Here is a 26691-nt window from a genome sequence, read left to right on the forward strand (position 1 = left end):
TTAAATAGAGATTTGACAGATGAATGAAATAGCCTGTATTTGATTAAACTGCTCTTCAATAGGGGACAGGGCAGACTGCACAGCAGTTTTTTGGCCATAAAGTCAGCTGTACGAAGGCAAAGTAAGGTGACAAACGAATGGCACTACCAAACCCATTATTACTATTACTTTTCTGGGTCAGAATACAAGTCCAGTAAAGGCAACAATTGCTTCCACAGAATATGAGATTCCAGTAATCCTGCTATAATCCCTGCTTTTATAGAGAGAAGGGGAGGTGTATTTCCTTCTCACCAGCAGGTGAGAAGCCCATGTTTGCTGAGGCTGGGTGCAAAAGTGACCATCATCGCCAAAGAATCATACAAGAGTCAAGTAAATTTGCCAAATATGCTCAAATTAGAGCTGTCACATGTCCGTGAGTGAACAGATGGAAATTGCAAATGAAGACCATAGCCTTCAAATGTTATCGGGAAAAAAAAATTCAGGTAGAAACAGAAAGTCCATCTAGGAGAAGAAGAAGCATAACAGCCCTTGGGCATTGTGTTTGTTTAAAATTGGAGCACTGATCAGATAACTATTTCAGGCGCATCTTGTGCATATGTATGTGACTGATGAAAACTAATTTTCTCGGTAACAAGTGTTTTATGACTAAGAAAGAATTGCCAGTATCTTATAAGTGACTAAACTGTGGTCTGGGAAAGGAATCCATGCTAGTAGTAGAACATTTCTGTATATAGTATTTCAGTTTAATATGAATTAAAATGATTAAAGTAACTGACACCATAACTCCTTTCATTCTTTTAAATTTTCTGATGCAATTTCTTCCTGTGGGACTGAGCACAAGTTTTTAATTGAGTTCACAAGGTATTAGATACCTCCAGTTTTGTACAAATTCACTTTGAAACATTTAAAACTATATTTTCATCTAACTCTTTTCATTGCAATCAAATCAAGATAGATATCCAGAAATGAAGATCGCTCAAATTAATGAATATTTTTAGATAATAAAATTGGTGTGGAAGCTAATATATATGTCAAGTACAGTGATGCACTGGAAACAATTAGAAAGGAAAACATGGGGCTTAGTAAAAAGAATCATAAAGAGGGTAAGGAATTTTCAAATGAGCAGATGACCACAGTGACAAGTTGGGAAGTATTGTGCTGCAGGGAGTTTACAGCTGGAACTTTTATGAAAATGGTCCGGAGGTAATTTTTTTGTTTAATAATTTCAGTATTGATATTGGTAAATATTGTGAGTGGGCTGGTGAAATTCGCTCATGTCAGATAGGCAGAATGTCATCAGTAATACAGAGGAGTGGGATATCATATAGGAGAAGGTGAATAGCCTTTAGGATTGGGGTAATAGAAATGCAGTTAAATATTAAGTGAGGGTCACTTATTAACATCAGTTTTCAGCAATAAGATCCCTTCCAGCCCTGTATATTTTTGCTCTTATAGATTTTGGATAGTACATATTTTGTGCAGCGTCTGGTTGATTTTTAACTATTTTGCAAATCACACCCCTTAGGCGCACTTTTTTTTTAACATAAATGGAAAATGGTGAAATTATTTTTTCAATAAGAATCACTTCTAAACAGAATTACCTTAAACATGAAAAAAGTAATACTCACTGAATTGTAAACCCCCAAAAGCAAGAATATTAATGAAAGCTGAAAAATATTTCAGTTTTTATAACACCAACAGCCAACCTAAAAAGAGTTGAATCTTCTAAAACAGATGCTGTCTTGTGATGGAAGATAGATTGGCCTGTGAGCCTGAATAAACCCTGTCTCTAATTAGTATGCAAATCTCACCTGCTCCAGGGTTTTTTCTCTTTCAAAAATTATGATCTATTTATTATTTCTGTGTTTCCTGGTGAATAATCTCACCCAGGAGGTTTCTTTTTCATTCCAATTTTCTTCATACCTGTAATTTTCAAAGCATGCTATACTGTTTTAGGTCAATATTTTCTTCAAAGCACCAAGCTGAGAAATATTAGCATTTCAGAAATTAAAAAAAATCCTGAAAACAAATGCAGATATTTAATTATAAAAAATAATAAATTACTTAATCCTATAGAGTAAAATTCTATATTGCAACATACGTTTGTTATATATGTAAAACACATAGAAAAAGTACAGAGGACTATAGATGTTGAATATAAATTTAATTCATCTTGTAAGCCTTTGACTTGCGTAGCAGAATATTTAATACCAGAATGTTAAATAAAATATATAATGCCTTTAAAGTCCAATATTTTACCATTAAAAATAGTGATGCTTTCAAGAGAAGCAGGATCACATTTTAGTCAATGTCATTGACAGAAACCATGTCAGCATGTTATGAAGTACAGAATTTTTCTAAATTTCTGTAAAATTCTGAAAAAAAAGGTAGCTTACTCAAACGTGGTTCCTCCTTCCCCTCCCTTCTTGTTGATACGTTTCGCTGTGTGTCAGCATGGAACACAAATGAAGAATCTAAACAGCTGGACTTGATTCGGGATATGGATTTCTTGAGGGATATATTCACATCATCCAAATTCAGACAACTCCTTTTGGGACTCTGATTATCTTTCGAAAGAAACAGCCCTTTTTCTGCTGTTCAGCTAGGAAAGTTAGCGTTCTAAGCTCAAATGGTCAAAACCATCATAACCTGACTCCCATTCACTGGCCAAATAACCCTCTGGGGCTGAACACCTGTGCAGGTACACACACATGCACAGACACACGCCTGATCGTGACTTGTGATGGCAATTCCTGCATGTTTAGAGGTCTCATAGAGTCATAGTCATAGAGTCATAGAATCATAGGGTTGGAAGGGACCTCTGGAGATCATCTAGTCCAACCCCCCTGCCAGAGCAGGGTCACCTAGAGCAGGTTACACAGGAACACGTCCAGGTGGGTTTTGAATGTCTCCAGAGATGGAGACTCCACCACCTCTCTGGGCAGCCTGTTCCAGTGCTCTGCCACCCTCAAAGTAAAGAAGTTCCTCCTCATGTTTAGGTGGAACTTCCTATGTTCCAGTTTGTGCCCATTGCCTCTTGTCCTGTCCCCGGGCACCACTGAAAAGAGCCTGGCCCCATCCTCCTGACACCCACCCTTTAAGTATTTATAAGCGTTGATAAGGTCACCCCTCAGACGTCTTTTTTCCAGACTGAAGAGACCCAAATCCCTCAGCCTTTCCTCATAAGAGAGGTGTTCCAGTCCCCTAATCATCTTTGTAGCCCTCCGCTGCACCCTTTCCAGCAGTTCCCTGTCCTTCTTGAACCGGGGAGCCCAGAACTGGACACAGTACTCCAGGTGCAGCCTCACCAAGGCAGAGTAGAGGGGGAGGATGACCTCCCTTGACCTGCTGGCCACACTCTTCTTGATGCACCCCAGGATGCCATTGGCCTTCTTGGCCACGAGGGCATGTTGCTGGCTCATGGTCATCCTGTTGTCCACCAGGACTCCCAGGTCTCTTTCCACAGAGCTGCTCTCCAGCAGGTCAGCACCCAACCTGTACTGGTGCATGGGGTTGTTCCTCCCCAGGTGCAGCACCCTACACTTGCCCTTGTTGAACTTCATAAGGTTTCTCTCTGCCCAGATCTCCAACCTGTCCAGGTCTCTCTGTATGGCGGCACAGCCTTCCAGTGTGTCAGCCACCCCACCCAGCTTGGTGTCATCAGCAAACTTGCTGAGGGTGCACTCTATCCCCTCATCCAGGTCATTGATGAATATGTTGAACAGGACTGGACCCAGTACTGACCCCTGGGGAACACCACTCGTCACTGGTCTCCAACTAGACTCTGTGCCCCTAATCACAACCCTCTGAGCTCTATCTTTCAACCAGTTTTCTATCCACCCCACTGTCCATTCATCTAACCCACACTTCCTAAGCTTCCCTATGAGGATGCTGTGGGAGACCGTGTCAAACGCCTTGCTTAAGTCAAGGTAGACCACATCTACCGCCCTCCCCTCATCTATCCATCTAGTCATGCCATCGTAGAAGGCTATCAGATTAGTCAGACATGATTTCCCCTTGGTGAATCCATGCTGAGTACTTCTGATAGCTTTCCTTTCCTCCACGTGCCTTGAGATGACACCCAGAACGAGCTGTTCCATCATCTTTCCAGGGATGGAGGTGAGGCTGACCGGCCTGTAGTTCCCCGGCTCCTCCTTCTTGCCTTTCTTGAAGACCGGAGTGACATTGGCTTTCCTCCAGTCCGCAGGCACCTCGCCTGTTCTCCAGGACCTTTCAAAGATGATGGAGAGCGGCCCAGCAATGACTTCTGCCAGCTCCCTCAGCACTCTCGGGTGCATCCCATCAGGGCCCATGGACTTGTGAATATCTAGATGGTCTAATTGGTCCCTCACTCGCTCCTCCTCAACCCAAGGGAAGTCGTCTTCTTTCCCTGTTACTTTATTCAATGCCTGGGACTCCTGAGGGCTGGGCCGAGCAGAAAAGACCGAAGCAAAGAAGGCATTCAGTAACTCTGCCTTCTCCACATCCTCCGTCACCATGACTCCTGCCTCATTCAGCAGTGGGCCTACAACTTCTCTGGTCTTCCTTTTGCTTCCAATATACTTGTAGAAGCTCTTTTTGTTGTGCTTGATGTCCCTAGCCAGGTCTAATTCCAAGGCGGCCTTGGCTTTCCTTGTTTCATCCCTGCACGCTCTGGTGGCATTCTTGTAATCCTCCCAAGGGGTCAGTCCCTTCTTCCACTTATTATAAACTTCCTTCTTCCACTTGAGCTTTTTCTGAAGCTCCCTGCTCAACCATGCAGGTCTCCTGCGTCCCTTGGCCGATTTCTTTCTCTTAGGGATGCACCGATCCTGAGCTTGGAGGAAGTGGTCTTTGAATATCAACCAGCTTTCTTGAGCCCCTTTGCCTTCCAGAGCCCTAGCCCACGGGATCTCTCCAAGCAGTTTCTTGAAGAGGTCGAAGTTAGCCCTCCTGAAATCCAAGGTTGTAATTTTACTTCTTGTTGTTGTTTTGTGGATAGTACCCATGATCCTGAACTCAATCATTTCATGATCACTACAACCTAGGGTGCCCCCAACCTTAATGTCCTCCACCAATCCCTCTGTGTTTGTCAGTACCAGGTCTAGAAGTGCTCCTCTCCTTGTTGGCTCCTGTACCACCTGTGTCAAAAAGTTGTCATCAATGCACTGGAGGAGCCTCCTGGACTGTGCGTGCCTGGCTGTGTGGTCTTCCCAGCAGATATCGGGGTGATTGAAGTCCCCCATGAGAACCAGGGCCTGCGCTTGCGAGGCTACCTTCAGTTGTCTGTAGAAAGCCTCATCAGTCTCCCCATCCTGATCAGGTGGCCTGTAATAAACACCCACAACAGTGTCCCTCATATTTGCCTGTCCCTTAATCCTCACCCATAAGCTCTCAACCCGCTCTTCATCCGCCCCTAGTGAGAGCTCGATGCATTCCAAATGCTCTTTCACATAGAGTGCAATTCCACCACCACGCCTTGCTGGTCTGTCTTTCCTGAAAAGGACATAGCCATCCATGACAGCATTCCAGTCATGCGAGTTGTCCCACCACGTCTCAGTAATTGCAATGAGATCATGGCCCCGCAACCGCACACAGACCTCCAGCTCTTCCTGCTTATTCCCCATGCTGCGTGCATTGGTGTATAAGCATTTCAGAGAGGGAGTTGTGTGTGTAGTTTTGACCCTTGAGATGTGGTGTGCCTTCTGGCTTTCAGAAATACTGGCACACTGGCCCACGAGCGCTGAGCAACTACACCCTGGCACCTCACCAGCAAGCCCAGTACCATCCCCACCCCCCTTCAGATCTAGTTTAAAGCCCTCTCAATGAGCCCCGATAACTCTTGTCCTAGAACCCTTTTTCCCCTGGAGGTCAAGGTATTCCTGCCTGTTACCAGCAGGCCAGGCGTTTTGTAGATCAGGCCATGATCAAAGAACCCAAAGTCCTGCCGGCAGCACCAAGCTCGAAGCCAGGCATTGATCTGCTGGGTCCTTCTATTTAGCCCCTCATCATTCCCCGCAACTGGGGGAATAGACGAGAACACAACTTGCGCTCCCGATCCCTTGACCAGCCGTCCCAGGGTCTTGAAATCTTTCTTCATTGCCCTTGGACTTCTTCTCGTTACCTCGTCGCTGCCTACCTGAAAGAGCAAAAGTGGATAGTAGTCTGATAGCAGATAGTAGTCTGATAGCAAATGCAATGTATGACAAGACTGTACATTACCCTGTAGACTGTTTATATTTATATACCGTGATTGTCTATGCTTGCTATCGTGAGGCAACAAGCTTATCTGGAGGGTCATATGAGTACTACGAGACTCCATCTAATGGGGAAATCTCTCTTCTATGAATTGCATTAAGTTGTTTAGCTATGCTTGTTCTATATGCATAATTCCTCTTTGGTGGCCTTGAAATAATGAAAAAGGAATCCATGACACCTGTATTTTATTTTCCAGTTCTTTGCAGGGTGCATCCTTGGACAAGTCACTTAGATGCAGATCCTGAAAGGTTTTCAAGGCTCCAATTAATTCCAAAGGCATCTTTAAAGGTTTGGGCTTTAATCTTGCTAGCCTTTGATTTCCTTAGATGTAAGATGAAAATGTTACTATGAACATATCTCTGCAGGCCCTTGGAGGCTCTTGGATGAAAAGTCCTATAAATGTGTAAACCGTTTTTTTTATTATTTTTATTTTGGCCACTAAAGGGAATTTTGCATGGAATATAGGCATTTGGAACTACAGGCATTTGCAATGTTTATCAGAATCAAGAAATTTGCCCTACATATTTATGTAACTATTATGAAATAGAAGCGCCAAACATAAATAATGCATGAAAGTACTTAAAGTACCTTTTCCCTAGTATTTTTCTATTATTTTATCTGATTCGATGGGCAGCACCGTTGAAGCTATGTTGAGAAACTGTCTCAGTCTCCTAGGAATGGTGCTTCTTGGCAAAAGGTAACTATAGAAAATTGGTTTAGCATTAGGGATTCACCTGATTCTAGTTCAGCACTCAGAGATGGAACCAGCAATCTTGTTTGCTAAAGGCAATTCACAGAAGTATATTAAAGGTGCCAAACTATAAAATTGCCCAAGAAGGAGAAGAGTAATAGGTCAAAGAGAAGCTATAAGCCCAAATAGGCAAGAAAGAGAAGGCTCTGCATCACTATTTCCAGAATGATCACTGTGATTTTGATTTGGAGTATAAGAATGCACAGAAATTGGTGGAAGCTTTGCATTTAGCAACACATAAATGTAAAGGAGTGAGTCTGTGCTCTTCGTTGGCAGCCAAGTAGACAGCAGGTCCCTTGCAGCTGTAATACACTGGCTGGAGGAATGGCAGTGGGGGAGCGTGCCCGGAGCGGTGTGCGCTACCCTGGCGGCTCCTGTGCTGACTGGTCGCACAAGTCCCTGCTGAGGAAGAGATTTATATTTCCCACCTCAGTATCTTGCTTGCAACAGGTTAGCCTTGTGCAGCTGGTTTACATGGCCATTTTCCTGCTGTGCTCACCAGAAGACCAAGTCAAATTTAAACTGGAAAGAGCCTGTAGGTAGCTAATTCATTGAGTCTTATTTTAAATACTCAGTTCTCTGTCTTCATTTCAAAGCCTTTCTTAAGGATGTTCAATAGCTCTTCAGAGATAACCAGGCTTTTTCAAGTTTGAATGTCAGTTAAGCTCAGATAAAGATTCTTGTCCGACAAATGCCAAAAACTGGGATGAATCCCACCTGGCTCAGAAGCAGTGCACAACATAAGGTTGAGCATTGGGATTGCAAAAAGTCATGCTGCTAGTAAATGATATAATATTCACGTAATGAATAGAAAACTCAACTGTTTTCTGTCACATATTAACAAGGCATTAAAGGTACATATATATAAAAGGATATAGGGAAGTACTCGTATCATAGATGAATGATCTTCAGATCAAAGGGACATGTTTGCATCAGTGGAAGGAACTTCCTAAAGTTAGGACTCAAATGATAATGATTAAATATAGAGGATAAAAATTATTATTCATGTTGTTTATAGAAGTATCATAGTATGTAATACCTACTATACTTCATCTGAGCTGTCTAAAAATGCTTTACAAAGTGAAAAGTTATCGCTGGGGATGAAACTCAGACCTTTCATATGAGGCAGTGTCAGTCATACATTGGTTAGTGGATACATTGAAATTTATATGAGAATTATGGACTAAATATGATCTTTAGAGGGAGAAAGACCTCACTCAGTAAAGCAGGAAAAAGGCCTCAGCTCTGCAGAAAAAGGTGGAAACTCTCGGTGCCTCGCCAGCTTCAACTCTGAGTGTACAAAATAACTCAAGCCTCCAGATTCACAAGGTAGTCTTTTAAAATATTCATTTTAAGGTAGGACTTTAGAAATTTGATTTTTGGGAAAATTAAAATATTTTAAATAAAATATCTGCTGATATCTGTTAAAAAAGAAAATTGAGATTTTTTTTCACAGTTCAGATCAATTTAGGATCTGGCCAATATTTAGGATCTGGCCAATAAAGAAACCACCCCAAACCTCAACATTTTTGTGATGTTTTGAACAGTTTGGTACTTTTCCTCTTTATGTTTCCATTTTTAGTGCTGTATTCCTGTTTGTCAAATTATTTGCATTATGGTAGGCTTGTATACAAAAAGGACTTGCTTATAAATTCAGGTTAGCGCAGTATGGGTTTAAAGAAATGTAAAGGACACCATCCTTCCACCAATGTGGAAGACCACAATTCTACAGAACATCTAGGAATAATTTGCAGTAATGCAGTAAAATTCCTCCTTTGTAAATAAGGGCTAAAGAAAAAGAAGCTGAAGTAAACTTACTCCTCATTTTAATGCTGAGAAAGCGATATTGAAAAGAATGCAAAGAATGACCTTCTCAGCTCATAATTGTAAATATATTTTTGGACTTAACTTTATTGGTTATAATTCTCAGTCAGATGATTAATGTAACTCTATTACCTTCAAAACATTACTGGCTAACAGAAGTGAGATTCTTTGTATTCTGCTTCTTCCATTACAGACTTGGTGTTTCCCATTGCTTTCCAAAGGGTTAAGCTCAGAAGGAATGATAAAGTGGCCACACATCCTGGGAGATTTCCGTTTCTTTCCCTTTCCCGCTTGCACAGATGGATTGAGAGAGCGAGCTGCTCTTGAGGCAGGTTTCACAGGCAGACGTGAAACCAGAGCAGATGCTAGCAGACCAGGCAGTGAGGCATATACTTCACTTTTTTTTCCCTTTTCTGTTAAATACATTTGTTATCCTGAAACAAGTCTTTGTCCTCAGATGACAATTAATATATTTTATTTAGAAAGCTGAGCCATCATCATCTTTAAAGATGCACAGTGGGTAGGGTGAGTTTAACCCATAAACTATACCTCATTAACTTTAAACTTCATTAATTTTCTATAGCCAAAAAAATAAAGTGAAAACCGCTTTTAAAATGGAAATTTCATAATTTGTCGGTGATTTTTGTGGAAGAATAAAATGAAAAGAAGAATTAAATAAAATGCTTATAGGGAGTGCTTATTAGACTTACTTATATTCAAGAAGAAATCAAAGCTAAGGATAATATTTGATGCAAAGGGAATGAGACAAGGTAGTGTGTTTTGTTACTTAAAAAAAGCCTTCAATTCACTTAATAAAAACTAGAATAAACCAGTTGCTGCCAAAGAAGTTTTATACAACTCCCTTGAAAATGGCATTGAAAAATTGTCACTTGGGCAAACTTTCAAAGCACAACATCCTATCTGCTGTAGCATACACGTGTATCCCATTTGCTCCTTCCAAAGACAAAAGGACGCCTGAATATCACACGAAACTCATTTCCGTCAGCTAAAGAGATTCGGTGAAGATGCAGAAGCAATTTCATCTAAAGGATACCACAGTCACTGCTCTAAAGAAAACATTCTTCAAACGCCTTCCAAGCCTTATCATTTCTCAGTTTGTGTTTGGGAAATGCTGTCTTGAATACGAAAATTTCAGATTTTGCAAACAAACCCTTTTTAAAATATTTGCTTGTATTTTCATCAATAATGTCCCATTCTAATTTTTTATAAGTGTTTTCCCTGGGTACTCCTTGTTTTAGATGAACAATCAAAAGAGCCAACACACATTTTTAGCTTCATCCCTGTTTCTTTTTCATTCTAGCCAAGTTCATCTGTATGCCACAGAATTGTTGAACAAAGAAGCATCACTTTCAAATATTCACGAGGGAAGGAAATGATGTTTTCCTTGTGTGGGCTTCTTTTTGGTTTTGTTTTGGGTTTTTTTGATGTTCCAGTTTGCTGTACAGCTATAATCTCTCCTGCTTTGTAGGGTGTGTGTAATAAATGGGGTTTGAAATTCCTTAAACACTTTAGCTTCGCTTCAGCTATTAATCTCAGCAGCCATTTATTGGTTTGTACGCTACAAAGCAATGGAGATTATCCTTTAATTAATTCCATTGAGGGGTTCAGCTGCCACCATCAACCACAATATGGTTTCATAAATTAATCTTGTAGGGGAAATATAATGCAATTTATTATAACATTTATATTGAAATGCAAGTAATAATACTAGATATCCTGTGTAACAAAAGGATATATGTGTATCTCCAAAATACAGTAATTAAAAGAACAATTGCATATTCCGTGCTCGTATTTTCCTTTTATTTAACTGTTTTAAGTATATTTCAGAATCCAGAAGAAAAGAAAAATATAATGTTTTCTTGACTCCTGCATAGGTAACTGGCATAAAATTATGAAATGACATCTTACATCTATATATATGAAAAAGAAATCATTAATTTTTAGAGCTCTGCTTGATATCTAAGTTTTTCACTAATTTGATTGTACTATTGTAGCTTGATAAGAATGCATATTTGTACACGTGAACATTTTTACGTTATGAGTACTTGAGGGAGAACATCAAATACTGCCTAAACTATTGCCAAAACGTTTTGATCTTGGGAAGCTGGAAGTGCTTGGCATGGGCACCTTTTCTGTAACAGGGGACTGATTGTGTTAAAAAATATGTTAACTAGGATGTTTTCTCTAGCATGACACTAAGCTGAGCTTAGCTGTTACTTTGAAAAGGACAACAGCTATGGCCTGCTTCGAAACTGATTTGTGTGCTGGTAGTGTTGGTGTAAGCAGAACACGTTTGATTGCCAGGACAATGCTGTGCAAATTTACTGTCTTTGATGTCGTTAAGATTTCAGTTGTACCTAACTTCTAATGGAGGTAGCAGAAACAAGGAGGGAGGCAAGATGGTTCTTCTATGCTCACCCAGTCTAAAGTCGGAAGCTAAGCAGACCTCAGGAATTCCAGATCAGTTTAAACTGGCAAAATAAGGTATCATTGTCAGTGGTGCCCCCTTCCTGAGTACTGCTTTCAGTAGGATTTCTCGCAGATTGGCAACCTTAGCTGTGCTAAGAAATTAACCAGAATGCATTTTCTCTTCAAAAGTCTTCATATAGCATTATTAATTAAGTTAATTAATTAAGTAGAATCCTCAAGACAATCTGCAGAAATAGCTTTATTAAACCCCTGAGCATGGTAAGATATTGCAAAGCCTCTTTGTGGATTTGGTGTAAATCCTAATATTTCACTGATCTGGGCAAATAATGCAGAGCTTAAATGGAAAAGTTTTCTATCTAATTATAACTTTTTTGGTTATACTAATCAGAAGTGCCTAGATATTTTTCATCTTAAGAGACAGATATTTCTGTGATTAATTAATTAATAATTTGAGGGATGATTCCAATATATAAGTTGTTTTCTGGCAGCGTAGGTCCAGCGTATTGATCAAGTTTTGCAAGGACAGAAGCAGAGCTCTGTGTTTGCTGAAGTATTATCGAATGTGCTGCTTTGAGAACTTGCAGTGTATGACAATGGAAATTCTAACTACTCAGTGTCACGTACAAGCTGATGGAAAACACTGTATGGCTTCGAAGCTTAAATCATCACACAGGGCCGGTGTAAAAACAGATTCGCACCAGCTACCCGGGCTCTGATGTGTCAGTGATGTGCAGACATATTTGTATGGTGAAGAATGTTGCACAATGGCAGCAAAATCACATTCTCAGTGCAAGCAGCCCTGGGAAGGCATGTGCGTACCAAAGTAGCTAACAACAGAGACAAGATGCTGCCAGGATATACTGTTTAAATGCAACCCGCCTAGCAAGACCTACCGCTCAGGTCTGCTCAGGAACTGATACTACAATCCATGGGCTGCCGTCACCATCCAGACTGAATGTCTTCACTTAGCAGGAGACCCAGGGCATGAGGTTGTTCCCAGGAGCAGGTCCATGGTTCCACTCCTTCCTCTGGTGGTTGGCATAATTCACTCCAGAAAACCAGCGTGTACAGTGGAAACATACCCACCAGGACCTGTTTAGTACTTGTAGATGAAACGACCATCTTAATTTCTTAATAGAGAGAATACAGTTTGTAATCTCTATGTTTACAAATGGATCTTATTTGTTTGCTGCTTTTTTTTTATTTCTTCGGGTTCTCCTGTGTCATTGGTTCCCTTTAGATCTCCCCAGTTCATGTGAAGTAGCAAGGCTCTGAAATATATTTTGTAGAAAAATGGTAGCAACTACTTTAGAAATTGAAAACTACTCTTGAAGCATCCACTTTGTGATCATATTTCTGTAATTTCTGTTTCATTATTTGCAATTTTTTGACTCAGGCTGCTTATATATTTTCAGTTAACATAATATGGTGATAGGTTGAACTGGAAAACACTGAATCTACTGACAAATCTGACTTTCATCAGATTTGTATTGAGCCTTTACTGCTAATATGTGGAGCAGGTCAGAAGCGTTGCAAGATTATCTTCATGACTGACAGTAACTGTGAAGTCCTAATAACATACATACATGGAGCTTACCATCTGCACTGACTAATAATATTAATTCATCTGATGACTGAATGAGAAGCAAAACCAGTTTGTTGAATAAAAGAAACTGAAAGCATGGTTCAAAGCCTCCTCAGTCAAATTGTCCAGGAAGAGACATTAGATACATAATTTGTTAATGCTGGGTTTGATACTGTATTTAATTATTTAAAAGAAAAAATTTGACAGTTTAATTATATTATATAGTAAGGCTTTAGTGAACCTGGATTTTCCGGATTCTAGCCAATAAAAATGATTTAATATTCACTTGTCTTACTGTTATCTGTAGAAATCGGTACCTGTGAACAAAGGGACAACCTTTTCCAAAAAAAAGTTAATGCCTTACAGGTTCATATCTTTACCCATGATGGACCCTTGAGTAGCTTGTTATCATTCTCCTGTTATAATATTGAATGACTAATGAAATGAAAAAGCTGGTTGCTACATGCAAATCCCCATACATCAATAATGATCTATTTAAATCTTTAAAACAAGGTATAAGTCACAGATGAAATAGCTGATGAATAGCACAGATGAATAGCCATGAATATCCATGAAATAGCTCTCCAATACATATTAAGTTTTAATTTCGGAGCTTAAAAGGAAAAGAAACATTTATTTTGAGAACTGCTCAATGAAAAGTTATGATAACTAGGAACGTCGTTACTGTTTGTATATCCCTTTACATCCTCTTCACATGCAGTGGTGGTAGGGTGCATGTTCCATTTTGGCTGTGGGTCTCTTTGCCTGCCTTGTTCTGTTTGCATCTGTCTTGGACGAGCTCTCTAATAGCTGGTGGCACAGGGCTAGCAGAAAGTGTCACTTGTGTGACCGTTGTCCCACAGTTAAGCATGGGAACACTGGTAGTGAGCCAGGAGCGTCACTCACCATGCGATACCTGGTCTTTCACGTTGCATTGGCTGCGTTGACTCATTGAAGCACTTGGGGCTGCATGCAATGGCTTGTCCCTCTTCATTGAATGCGTATGAGCAGCAGCATTGGGAATCTGGTTAAGACACCAGAACAATTAATCTAACCCACCACACAACTGAAAAAGGGAATTTGTGTCCTTCCACAGAAGGCAATAGCGTTATATTGTGTCTTTCTGAATATGAATTTAATAAAAAAAGACACCTTGAAAATCAGGGATGTGGAGTTAGAGTGAACACCAAGATACAATGCACTAACCTTCATTCCTGAGATGGGGACTAGGCAACCAGAGCGGGCAGGTCTTACCCATTTTTGCATGAAGAAATGAGGATATATGTGCCACAGGTGCATGTGTCATGAGGCACTATGAGCAGAGATAAGGCTGATCACCAGCTCCACAGTTTGTGTTTTTCGAAAGTTTTTGGCTTGACTGATGTTTTAAATGTGTACAATTTTCCACTAATCAGTGTAACGTCACATTCATGAGCAATCATTGATGAAATTATATTTATCATTTAAGATTAGAGTTGAGGCATGCCTGTGATTAGCTAAAGGCAGAGATGTTATGTGATCCTTAAATGCTTTTTCCCTTTCTTAAATCATCTTCCAAGAAAGTGTTTGAATGAGCGGTCTATGACAGACCAGAAAGAAAAATCACAAAAATAAGTGTTAAGACGTGGTGTTTACTACCAGGTTGAGATGTGTGGATCTCCTTCTTATGCTTCTTTGTGACATCCGTTGACTGTTCTGTCACTATTTCCCCTTCCCCTTCTCTCATTTTTATCCACTTAGATGATTATACCTTAAGAATGCAGCAGCAAGTTAAAGGTCTGCTCCTTGTTCTCATTCCTTTTGCCTCATCTTGCACCGCAGGCAACAGATCCAGCATGTAAACTCCTTTCCCGTTCTAAATTTATTTCTGCTCCTCTCCAAAAAAGCAAAATTCTCAGGAAAAGTACATGCTGTGGAGTAACTATAGAAGTTAAAAAAAATTAAGAAAGGTTTTAGTATTATCAGAGTTATGGCTTGAGCTTTATGCCTGTGGAAAATATTGGTGAATGTGTCAATAGTAAGATCATTTGGAAAGAAAATATTAAGAAAGTTTGGGTATCAGACTAAGAAGATGACAAGATGAGAACTTTAACTGTATGGAGTACCTTTTGAAGCACACCAAATTACAGGACAACGCCAGTAAACATGGACTTCAGAGTATAGAATTGCCTAGCTTTAAGCCCAGAAGAGAAGTCTGAAGTCTTTTTTTATACTGTACTATTCAAGAATTGCTTTTTAGATAAGCCTTGAATTGGGGTGAAGTAAATTCTTCCTGTAAGTGATTCCCTTTCTTCAGAAGGCAATAAGTGGCAAGTTTTTATGTCAGTCCTCTTACTATATCCACCTGTAGAGTTCATGACACAGGATATAGAGCATTCCCCAAGCAGGGCATATGCAGCCCTGCAGTCAAAGGTGGGGATGGGAGAGCATCCTGACCAGCTCTGGAAGCACAATATGCTTAAGGTCTAAGATATCTACCCTTGGTAATGCAATGGGCATGGTCTCTGTGTTGGGCCAAGTGACGAAGTCCTGATGCAGGACAGCATTCAGGAGAGATGTTTCTTCATTGCACTTTTTCTGGTCTAAAAGCCAATATACAAAATGCAGTGAATAAAAGGGCTGATTAATTAAGCCTGACAGGAGGACCATAAGGAAGGCCTGAATGCAACACAGTTGTACACAGGACTGATTGCCAGCATTAACTACATCTAGGGACAAATGAGGAAATGGGGACTAATGAGACCTCCACTAATGCCTCCTCCTGCCACCTCCATTGCACTGCCCAGCTTTAGTGGAAACGGAATGTTAATTAGGAGTTGGTTGTGCTCAAGGATTTTTGAAGCGTTTTATCACACATTTACTGCATCGTATACTGAATTCCTCAGCACCATGGAGAATCAGGGGATATGAGAGCACATGATGGAGAGATGAAGTTAATGAAAAAGAAAGGTGTTATAGTCGTATGGACAAATTGAACAATAAACGTAAAATTAAAGCATCCAAGTTTCATAGAGAATAGGCTAACTACAGAAAATCATTTGTTTTCACAAAGTTTCAATTTTTCAAACAGGGAAGTTCTGTTGAAATCAGTGTAATTATGTTCATTCTCACACACTCAAAATCTGACCTAAACAGGAAAAAAGGAAAAGAAACATATTTCTTCCCCTCTCTTCCAATATCTAATCTTCCTTGAAATGGGAAAGGGTCCTCATGCAAAAGGAAAGTAGATTTAGAAATAGTGAGAACATCTGAAAAAGATAGACTGTTCCAGGGATTTGTAATAATGATTTCTCCTGACTATCACACTCTCTTAGTTAAAATAGAAGAAAATTTCTACCTGCAAACAGCAGATTCAGTAGCTCCCTAGAGGTTTAATCTTTCACAGATAGCAAGAAATCTGAGCCAAGTAAAAACCCGGAGCTAAGCAAAATATAAGTTTCTGATGGAATGGTGTTGTTCTGTTTTGTGAACTACATCATTTATCTTTATTACTTTGTAGGGGATGCTTTCTGTGAATAATTTTGAACTGGGCCTTGATAAGAGTAAAAGCAGATGCAGGAAGTCTATGTGATATAAATAATGATTCTGCTTGACAAAGTACTTTTGACGTTTTAAGAGGGATACTGTTGAGCAATTTGCTCTGGTTTGTTGCTCTCCCATGAAAGAGCTAATTTAGTCCAGTTAAAAGGCAGTTTTCTCATTGGCTCTGAAAAAAATTAGTACTTCGTATGCAGTCCATATCCACAGCTTCCTTGGGAGCTGGCTTTATTAACCAAATGCTAGCCCGCTCCTTTTCTGGCATGGCAAAGTCCTGGTGGATTTTTTGTCTAGCACCTCTGTCTCCTCCTGTAGAAACACACTCTAAATCCACTTGTGCAGAGTTAATAAGCCAGAGCTATAAAAATCTGCATGTCAAAGACTGGCAATAATTGTGGTGATCACATTTCTTCTTGCTGTTGAGTTTATCTGCCACGTTTTAGGAGGTTGCTACAGGATAAAAACAAACAAACAAACAAAAAACATGCCAGCAGATCTAAGGAAGGTAACTAAGGAATTTTAGGCATAAACTTTTTTGGCTAAGCTGATAAGGGGAAACAGGGGCATTAGAGAATGAGCTGACAATGTGACCCCCATTCCAGCATCCCTGGGAGGGTTCCCAAGGCCATCGCTGAGATTAGCTTTGCAAACCTCATGCCTGTGAATTCACTTCTGGTCCTCCAAAGCATCCCACATGCCAGCCTCAGGGCTCTGCAACAGGGGATGCTATTGGTACAATATTGGAGGGCCCATCACATGGCCAGCCGCTGGTGTTTCAAGCAGGTACAATGCATTCTCAGCCATCCTCGAGACCACACATTAAGAGTTGTCTAGGATATGGAGAACTAATTAACCCTGTCTCCATCAACCGCCTGTATTCTCAATGAGGATGAATCAAGAGCAGGGCCTGGCATCCCTACTATATGCAGGAATAGGGAAAATACAGTACATAGAATTCAGCACAGCACAGTGAAGGTCTCCAAGTAGAGCTTTCAGAAAACTCTACTTTTTTTTTTTTTTATAGAAATTATAGCTATCAATAACAACCAGTCCCCCAAATATTGTATTTTGTCTTTCATCCTCCTCTCCTCTTTAAATAACCTTTTCTTTTAATAAATAATCTAATTTTTTGTTTTGTTTTGGCATATTTCCCTTGATTTTCTTCAAAAAACAGTAATTCTGTCCTCTGCCAATATATCTATAAGACTTAAACTACTTGCCATCCTTCGTTCTTATATGCTGATTATCAGGTTTCATTGATGCTTTGTTAATAAACTACATTCATGCTCTCTGAGCATCCAGTCTTGTTATCTAATAAGGTCACAGACCTTATATAGTAAAAAGAATGTTAGCTGAGGTGATTATTTTGAAAGATTTTGCCTCACTGACTTTGCAGTTAAGGTAGCCTAAAGCCTATCCATTAAAATAGATTTTTTACCTCCATTGTTAATGCAGTTTAGTGCCATATCTTTAATATTTTGTGTGTGAAAAAATAAAGTGGGGTATGATATTTACATGTATCCTAGACTTTTCTGGTGTGCTCCTGAAAAAAAAAGTGTCTTTGTGGGCATTGTGAAAAAGGCTGTACGAACTGATGAAAAGGAATTTGTTTATTTTTTGTTTTCTTGATTTTTGTAAATCTCATATCCCTAGATTGGGTGGCATCTTTGGCTGATATTGGATATTCTATTGTCATTTATGATGCTAATTTACAAAAATTAAAATTGTTTCCGATCTGAAGCCATCTTTCTGTAATAAATATATGAATTTGAATAGAATTTTGTTTAGTTTTCAACCATGAAGTTTTCCTTAAAATTAAATTTGGCAACAAACCTATTGGGCCTTTATTTTCCTTTAAGGATTTTCAATTAGTGTGTTATTTAAACTCTGACATACACTAAAAATATTGAAGTTTCCAATTCATTTAGAAAAAAAAAAAATAAAATGCATGGGTTACAAGTGTCTCTCAACACACCTGCTGTTTGGGAAACAGCACACAGAGGATAAATTCTGCCTAATCCGTGGTCAGGTCTTGACTGTTGGATGTCTCCCAGAAGAGTTTACTATGATTTAACTTGCCTGTGATACAGACGCATGCCATTTAGTACCTAACAGTGCTAACAACTTACATAGGTTTCAGTTATTAAGATTTCAGTTAAAGGATGCTTGATTTTAATCAAGTGGCTGATCATACATAGTGGAATTTAGTTGAGATTTTGTTGTGAGGAAATACCTTCTTTTTTTTTTCCCCCCCTCTCAATTTATTTGATAAAAAAATTCCAAGATGTTAATAAGACTGTATTTGGCAATGTGAGTGGAGGTGGGGTAATACGCTATAAATCACAAGTTTCAGTGGACTATGAGGAAGACAATGACATTCCAACTAAATATGCACAAGGAAAATGGTAGGTAAGGCAAAACATCTGTAAGTGAGCTCATTTGCCTTTGCTCTTGAGAATTTTTAGTACAGTCTTTGTTTCAGCTAAATGGGGCTTTATTATTTTAATTAGCTTAATGTCTTTGGCAGGGAACTGCTTTTGGAACAATACAGGAATAGGATGGGGATATAATATAAGGAAATAGCACCTCAGCATCACTGAATTAGCCCATCATTAGAAATAATTGCTGATGTTAGGTATGCTTGACAGAAAGCTTGCAGCAGCACTGCTATGTTAGTTATCAGCCTAGATCTATATTCATTACATCTCTAACATGACAAATAATTACTTTAGAAAAAGAAAAAGCTGGATTATATTTTTTAAATCACTTATAAGCGAAGGAAGTATCAAGCAGGATAATTGCAAGGAAGATTTAAAATGAGCATAAAAAGATTGTGGCAAGATGCTATCGTTTTACTGGTAATGCTTTACTTAGAAATGGAGAATAATTTTATTCTTTGTGATGTACTTGGATTAAAGAACTTTCTCTCTAATATATTAAACATACTACCCCTAATTATTAGCCTCATCTAGATACAGATTCTCTGCTTTGGGTCTTCCTGAGAAGCTCATAGGGAGCTGTATTGCACCTCAAATAAATCCAGTCTTTCCTGTAGCGCAGTGGTCAAGGGTTTATGATGTGATGGAGCAGACTCTTTAAAATAGTCCCCCCTGTGTATTGACTGGAGCAACTGCCTCTTCATTGGCCTATACGCAGATTTACAAAGAAACCCCTGTAATTGCTGCTGGGAAGGTGAGCAGAGCCCGTTGCAAGGCAGAGGAGGCGGAGGTTTTGTTTCATTCGGGACTAGGGGCTGGTGCTGGGCTGCAGTTGCTCACAACCCACAGTTTTCTGCTTGGATGCAGAATGGAGCAAATGACCGATGTGATCTTCTGTAAGGCTTGCATTGGTCTTCTTGATGGGGGGAGTAAGAAAAACAGTAGATATATTGCACTGTTAGGAAATAATTTTTGAACGCACACTACTCTGCAGTCTTCTGGTATTTTTTCACCCTCAAGTTACTGTATAATTCAATTCCAGGCATCGTGAGTTTTTGGTCAGTGGAAGGAAATATACTAAAAACACATTTTGGAAAATGATTGCTCTCACTTATCCTCCTTTTCACTTTTCAGCATTTAATTTGATTTGTAATCTTTATTTAAAGAACAATAAAGATGAGAGTCTTTATATATTGAAAAACTCATAAATTTGCGGTGAAAATCATTCCAGGCAGAAAGAAGCTATACAGCAGAGCTATTAAACTTATTGTCAGTAGGATTCAGCCTGTAAGATCTTCACATTCACATGAGTAATGTTGGTAAGAGAGTAAAGAAAAAGCACGTTATACAGTGCCATGCTATGCACCTAATAAAAATCTACAAGTGCTGGGAAGTTTATTGCAAGATTTTATAATTAAACTTTTTGCTTCTAGTCTTCCTTCACACTACTTATGTTTCCGTGAATCACTAATAGTTCATGGCAACAGTGTGGGGGGGTTGTAGTTACACTGTATTTGAAATCAGAAAAAAATTTTGATAAAATAAGGAAAGTGTTTTCAATACAAGTTGATCTTAATGCTGTCCCAACCAAACATAACATTTTTTCAGTAGAATCTTGTATAAGATATTAAAGTATCACTGCATATAAAAAAGTGCAATTTTTCAAGCAGCAGTTCCAGGTGGAAAACAATCTTGATTATTACTTTTGGTATTTTACCATCCTAAGAATTTTTAAATCCTTAAACATCACTAACTTCACATGATGGGAGCTTTCCTACATAAGTACCCCAGCACCGTCCAAAAGATCGTCTTTATTTTTCTATGTGGCTCATTTACATTTGTAGGAGTCTGATTCTAGTTTTACTTTTGTTTATCTCCACTGATTTCATTGATTTCTCTACTCCTTCTACATGGAAAGTAAACAAGATATACCAGGATAAATGAGAGGAGAACCAGACTCATAAAGATAAAGCCTATGTTTTAATATTTGTACAAATTAAGGTACTGTTCCTTTCCATGTGATTTTCATCTTCCTTACATTGTGGGCTCGCTCAGTACTTTCTAAAACTTAATGTATTAAATGTGACTTAATTTCTGATTATACTAACTCCTCCTTCCCTTTCTCCCTTCCTTGATATATTCAACTTAGGCCAAACAGTAAGAGGTTTATTATACTCATGAAAATGCAGCAGCATTACCTCATTACACTAAAATTTATGTGCAAGAATTAAAAGAAACATTTGGAGGGCTATTTAAAATAGATATAAATATATCTGCCGTGATTAAAGATAAGTAATTTAATTTAACAGAAACTGTTAAATAAACAGCATGTTGTAATAGGTGGCAGAGTTCTGATGCCAATAAGTGAGGCTGCCAGAGGCTTTCAATCATAAGCCTCTGTTTTCAGTTGCTGATAGTCCTGCCAAATGCAAACCATTGTGGCTCTAATACTCTATGCTGAATATATCCCTCAGATTTTTTGCTAAAGTTTTGATTAAAATAAGCTTTTTCCTAAGGGAGCTTAAGAATACAAAATCTGTTCCCCGCAGTGTTGCCTCATGCCAGGTAGGAAGGATGAAGGGGAGAAAGGAAACAGCTGGACAGGACCGGAGCAAGAGGGACTGAGGTAAAGAAAGGAGTTAAGGGGAAGAACACAGGTAGAGATGAAATAAACATTCCTGGGGAAGATACAAGACATTGAACAGCAGCAGGGGGAAATAGCAGCAGGTATGGTAAGGGGAAGAATGTGGGTTTGTGTGGGGTAAGAGAGAGAAGTGAAGATGTGGGGCAGGAAGTGTCAGACAGGAGTCGGTTGGGGAAACAGCAGTTTGGGAGCTATAATAGAAAAGGAATAAGTAGGAGCCAGCGTAAGGGAAATACTCAGAGGGAAATTGGTGCAGAAGTGTCTAAAACCCCTAGAATATACTTCTTTTTGTTTAAGATATAGAAATCAATTCCGTCATTCATGAATGTCTGCTTTCTTTTGCTGAGAAAATAGCAGAGAAGTTTAAGCATGCCTTCACTCCCTGAAGGATGGCACCAGTTGGAGGCTGACAGTGTTACCAGTATCATCTCTGGTTCTAGTACTTAAAGAAACTTCAGCATGACTACCCCTGCTGAGTACCCAAAGGGATCAGCTTCTTTCACCAGATTTATGTGGTTAATTTTTGTTGTAAAATCTTATTATTACACTGCCTCTGAACTGTGCCAAAGGAACACTAAGGCTGCAACTGAAGAAACAAGAAATTATGAAACACCTGAATCGAGGTTACTCAGGCAACCTGAATGACACCCCAGACGTATTCATTTTGATTCAGTCTTTCACTCCACCACCATGACGTGCTTTTTTCCATGCTATGTCTCCATTCACCTCTCGATCTTTACATGGCAAAAGGCCTTCTCCTCTACCCTCGTTTCATCCTTCCTCAGGACTGGAGCCACATGTCTGCTCCATGGGGTGGATTAAAGACTTCCAACTGGTTTTCGGTAAACGGGTTCTCATAGCGAGCCTTTTTCTTGCTCACGTCTTAAGATCTGTGTGTGAAAACACAATTATATGCCTACCTTGTTGCTTAACGAGTTTTGATAAACGTCATTGATCAAGTGCAGCATTATGCCATCTTTTCTGCCACAAAATTTTTAAAAAAATATATTACTTTACTCTGTAAGGCAGTAGCAGGTAAATTTAGTGATGATAAATGATTTCGTATCTCTTTTACTATGTTACCAAGATACTATGAAGAAGAAGAATTATATGCAACTGTATACGTAAATGTAAAACTACACAGATTATGAGCATTTCACTGACTTCATCAAAGACATGAAAATTACCAAAGCACCGAAAACACATTACACTAACATGTTTTGAACGCTGTTATGCTCAGGATCCTTTGGTTTTTTTCCTTTTGGTCCTGTTTTTGAAGAGCCAGGTCATCCACGACAGTGTGAGATGATTGGTTTTGGTTCTTTAGCTGCACCTACTGGTCCGTGTCTGTTAGTAAGAGCAGGATGAAGAACTGTGTAGTGGAAAGCGTGAGGTGTGTGACGATATGGGAAATGTTCCCCCAGACAGCTTTGTTTCTGCACAGAAAATCTTTTTGAAGCGCCTGCAGAGGTTTTGCTTGTTAGAGTACTTTTAGCTGAAGCAGTCCCAACCCTTTTTGCTAGAAGGCATCAACTCACAGGCACTGGCATATCTCACCGAGTGCTCCATTGCACTTTGGTGGAAAAGATGTTTTGCAAAAAATTTATTCTCCCAGTAACTTAAACCATTACAGTCTTAGCAGGGATTGTAATGCTTCCTGTTCCCAGCCGTGGCAAGTATTTGATTGAAAATCATTCGCTGTATGATGTTAAAACTGTCATCCTAGAGTGCCGCCCATAGTAGAAATCAGTGTCCTTGCCAAAAATCAAAGAAAGCATCATTTTTAGCAAAATCAGCATACATACTACATTCATCCACATTAACAAAATGAGTGTTATATTAATTCATAGTTAAGTAACTCTTCTAATAGCTTGTTAAATAGTAGAATTGTTGTGGCTGTGACAGTAAAAGAATACAAAAGTGACAACACTTCTTCCTACAAGCATCTTTAAATAGTCGCATTCTGTCTTCTTGACATCAACTTGTGTCATTCATAGTTTTAATATGCATACAAAAATAGCGTATGTTTCCTACCTCATTAGCACAACTGTATAAAACCCTGAAAATGAAAGAGATACTAGCATTATTTTTTTTTTTAAGAGTTGAACTCAGTTGAAGGAAAAATATATATAAATTTAACACATCTCTGCCTAGGCTCTCTCTGTTGCATATACTAAAATAACATGAGCTCATGTTAAATACCTTCAAAACCAGCGCCAGATCAGAACTAGTTCCCATTTATCACATTAGTAACTGAATTATTTTAACCTTTCATGGAAGGGCAGAATATTTTAATAGTAGTAGCTTCCAAATTCTTTCTGTTGCAATTTTTAACTCATTTGATTTTGCATTTTCGCTAGTTATAAAGCGAGATGCATATTGTGCAAAGAATAAGGTTATTGAGTACCTGCAGAAATACCTGGAAACATACAGGAGAGCTCATGGAATTCTTGAATAGCTCAGGAAGCCTATAAATTCATTAATATCTGAATATATATTTTTAAAAGATCTTTGGTATCAATATTCTTGCAAGTACAGGTGAGTTGCAGATATGGTAAAGAAAAAATACTTTCCCCCCTTAGTGTTGATTTGACAGCATAAGTGCCAGGTGTCGAATCAGCTCAAAAATAGCACTACAGATCTCTCCACAGCTAAGTCTGTAGTCACAACCCTCCAAACAGTAGCTGCTTTTGAATTCTTCTTGCACCTACTGATCAGTAAGACAGCTTCGTTTCTCCACGAGAGTAAGAAGTTCAGGTCGCGCCTGCCCAAAGGCAGCGGGCCCTTAGGCGTACTGATGAATTTAATCTAGTTTGGCCCATCATAAAGGCACATCACAAGGCAATAATACCGGAATGAGACAGACCCCTGAAGGTGTAGAACTAGTGAAAACCCTGAAACTTATCCTGAGGTTGTTAATGGACAAGGTTGATGTAAATGGTATTTATACTGAAAGGGCTCACAGGTCTCTGGTCCCCAAACCTGCCTTTTGCTTGTGAGCTGTACTCTTCATGTGCACAAAAGCGCGTCTGTCTCACAGACTGCAAGAGAAAGAAAAACCTGGTTTGCTGAGGTGAGGTCATTTAACAAAATACTAGATAGACAATTTGCAAGGCTGTTGTGGAGGTAAAGAGTGACATTTGGAAGTGATAAAGGAATGACAAAATGAACAGAAAAACTATTCAAATGTTAGATTAGGTCCCCCACCTTATTTCTCTGGAAGAAGAGAACTATCAATTCCAAAAGCCTCATGAATCATAGAACTTAATAAATATTCTTTAAAATATTTTTGGATGGAAAGACCATGCCACCTTTCATGAAGTGATTTGGAATTCATGAAGACCTTTCATGATGATGTCAGATGCTGTTTTCCTCTGGTTCTCAGATAGACACATAGGGAGAATTTCAGAAAAAAAAAACCAACCCTCCCTCTCTTGGTCAACAGCAAATTGTCTGTGCTGCCTTAGGACTCCTTTTCTGCTGTCTGCTCAGGGCTAAGAAGAAAAATCACAGCGGATCAGGTAGGAGGGGAAAAAAAGCGAGCTGGGAAATGGACAGGAATAATCAGGAGGAACAGAAGGATAATTAACTAACATAATTATTTGTCATCACCAGGACAATTATATTTCTCAAAACTATATTTCTTGAAATAATTGGATAATTTATATCCAATAATTTATATCCAATTAGCAAGAATTGTGCATAAAATGAGAAAATTATTTTGGATGAGTGGAACCTGATTGTTTTGAAATAAATATTCAAGGGGTATAGTCATTGCTCTAAGAAAAATCAGCTAGAGTGGGATTTTCTAAGGATTTAGCAAGGAATTTGGTGGTACAGATACACCATTTCTCTGGTTTCCCTAAATGTTTCTTGAAAAATAGCATGAAAATTACTGCATATGAAGAATGCTTTGTGTTTCTTGGAAATCGGCATTCATTTTCCAAAGGAGTCAGTATAGGAAACACAAATTGGAGTTAGATGTGTAAGAAAAAGAAGGCAGTCGAGGCACTAATAATATTATCCTCTCTTTTACGGAGCTGAGAATGAATGAAATGTCCATTTTAGCAAGCCATGAAGAAACATGTGATTTTTTGTGCATTGAACTCTTCAAAGTCATATATAACTGCTAGCAGAGGAGTTAGAGGCATAGGACAGACATAAAAGGATAACTCTTTTTTTTCTTAGCAAATCTCAGTACTTTTTTATTTTCTGCAGCTCACATTTCTGCTTAAGATTTGGATAATAAATTTTAATAATATTTCACTGATTAATTGGTTTAAATTGGCAGCAAATACGGCAAAAGGGGTGGTAAAGAAGAATTACTTCTATACGATAGCTCTGACACTACAAAATAGTTCAATTTGATTGTAGAGGGCATCTCTGACTTTGAAATTTAATGAATTCTGCTCCGTCTCATGCAACCTGTACAATCTTAAACTGATAACTGCAGATTGCAAACATCCTTCTGTAGGTGATACTAGAAACAAGCGTATATCATCATCCAGATCCTCAGTGCTCGTATATCCAAATAGAATTTTCTGAAGCCTACTATAGATTCCTGTAATGGAGCAGTGGTATCTCTGAGCCTTGCCACCTTTCAGGAACACAAAGCAGAATTTTGGCAAAGTGAATTGCAAATTAATGAGTGCCCTAAGGTTAGTTTTCAACCTGTTGCACGGCCCCAGTTTAAAATTGTACAAAAAGGCTCCACGTCTTTGTGGAAGCCATTTGATTTGAAGGTTTCCTGTTTACAATGAGCTCTGACATCACTTCTTTCTGGCTTTAATGCAAAATTTCATCTCGTGTTTGAACTATAGAATTAACCGGGAAATGTCAAAGCTACTTGAAATGTCTCTCTTTGTAACAGAGATTTCTCCCAATGGGATTTTCATAAGCAGTTGAAGTCAATTAAAGGCTTGGGATAAAAATAACAAAAAATCTTGAAAAACGGTGTAAAGGTGTTTGAAACCCAGCTTCCATAGCTAGCAGATAATGCCAATCAGTGGCAACTGCTTCCTCTGAGCCTTTGGGAGGGAGAAAATTAGCATCACTAAACTGAACACCTTACCTAGGTTTTTGCACATTTTGAGCTTCCTGTCAGCAGCCTGGATTTTTAATTTAAAAGACTTAGCAAATACTGAATGCTTTTTGAAAAGACCCCAGGATGACCCTTGCTCTGTGCTAGAAGAGGCTGCAACTGCCTGCTATAGGAGTGGTCTCA

At 39.0% G+C, this 26691-nt stretch overlaps 1 protein-coding gene across 6 annotated transcripts in view; it reads left to right on the forward strand.

Moving 5' to 3' along the window:
- The window catches only part of RALYL (RALY RNA binding protein like), a 411166-nt gene that overhangs the window by 26326 nt on the left and 358149 nt on the right, over positions 1-26691 (forward strand). The window contains exon 2 of one of the 6 annotated variants that reach the window (XM_063327127.1): positions 6434-6525. The exons of the other annotated variants lie outside the window; for them this stretch is intronic. The gene's annotated coding sequence lies outside the window, so the exon portion shown is untranslated. The remainder of the gene's footprint in view (positions 1-6433; positions 6526-26691) is intronic. 6 annotated transcript variants of the gene reach the window in all.

Source organism: Chroicocephalus ridibundus, chromosome 2 (assembly GCF_963924245.1).
Source record: "Chroicocephalus ridibundus chromosome 2, bChrRid1.1, whole genome shotgun sequence".
NCBI lineage: Eukaryota > Metazoa > Chordata > Aves > Charadriiformes > Laridae > Chroicocephalus > Chroicocephalus ridibundus.